Genomic DNA, 1,175 nt, shown 5'->3' on the forward strand with positions numbered 1-1,175 from the left:
AAGACCAGCCCTAGCAATATGAGAGATACCATTTCTACCAACAATTTAAAAATTAGCTGGGTGTGGTGGCACACAGCCATGGTCCCAGCTACTTAGGAGGCTGAGGTGGGAGGATCATTTGAGCCCACAATGTTGAGGCAGCAGTGAGTCATGATCGGTACTCCTTGAGCCACAGAGTCAGCTAGCTTGAAATTGCCCCATCAGATTTCTGACCTGGGATTCAGTCTTTGAAGATTTTTGTTGTTGTTGTTGTTGTCATTTTTGTTTTTTTGTTTTTTTGAGATGGAGTTTTACTCTTTCACTCAGGCTGGAGTGCAGTGGCACAATCTGGGCTCACTGCAACCTCCGCCTTCCGGTTTCAGGTGATTCTCCTGCCTCAGCCTCCCAAGTAGCTGGGATTACAGGCGCCCACCACCATGTCCAGCTAATTTTTGTATTTTTAGTAGAGATGAAGTTTCACCATGTTGGCCAGGCTGGTCTCGAGCTCCTGGCCTCATGATCTGTCCGCCTTAGCCTCCCAAAGTGCTGGGATTACAGGCATGAACCATGGGCCCGGCCTGTTACTTTTTTTCAAGACAGAGTTCCCCTCTGTTGCCCAGGCTGGAGTTCAATGGCAAGATCTCGGCTCAATGCAACCCCCACCTCCCAGGCTCAAATCATTCTCATACCTCAGTCTCCCAAGTAGCTGGGATTACAGTCATGCGCCACCACACTCAGTCAATTTTTGTATTTCAAGTAGAGACAGGGTTTTACCGTGTTGGCCAGGCTGGCCTCAAACTTCTGGCCTCAAGTGATCCATTTGTCTTGGCCTCCCAAAGTGCTGAGATTACAGGCATGAGCCACGGTGCCTGAACAGAAGATGTTTTCTTCATGTGACAGATAAGCCACTGCACTCCAGAGTGAGGCCCTGTCTTTATAAAAAACTAAAAACTGCCAGGCACTGTGGCTCACGCCGGTAATCCCAGCTTTTAGGAAGGCAGAGGTGGGAGGATAGTTTGAGCTCAGGAGTTTGAGACCTGCCTGGGCAATATAGCGAGACCCCAGTGTTTTTTTTTTTAAATATGGAAAGCTTCACGAATTTGCATGTCATCCTTGCACAAGGGCCATGCTAATCTTCTCTGTATCGTTCCAATTTTAGTATATGTGCTGCCGAAGCAAGCACGAGACCCCTTTAA

General features: G+C 48.1%; 1 non-coding gene across 1 annotated transcript; it reads right to left on the bottom strand.

Annotated features, from left to right (window-relative positions):
* Positions 1 to 1,055: 1,055 nt before the first annotated feature.
* Positions 1,056 to 1,162, bottom strand: LOC119471886. Its single transcript, XR_005200986.1, has one exon. It is a non-coding gene; the product is annotated as a U6 spliceosomal RNA (small nuclear RNA).
* Positions 1,163 to 1,175: the final 13 nt, after the last annotated feature.

This window comes from Cebus imitator, unplaced genomic scaffold (assembly GCF_001604975.1).
Source record: "Cebus imitator isolate Cc_AM_T3 unplaced genomic scaffold, Cebus_imitator-1.0 Scaffold77, whole genome shotgun sequence".
Taxonomy (NCBI): domain Eukaryota; kingdom Metazoa; phylum Chordata; class Mammalia; order Primates; family Cebidae; genus Cebus; species Cebus imitator.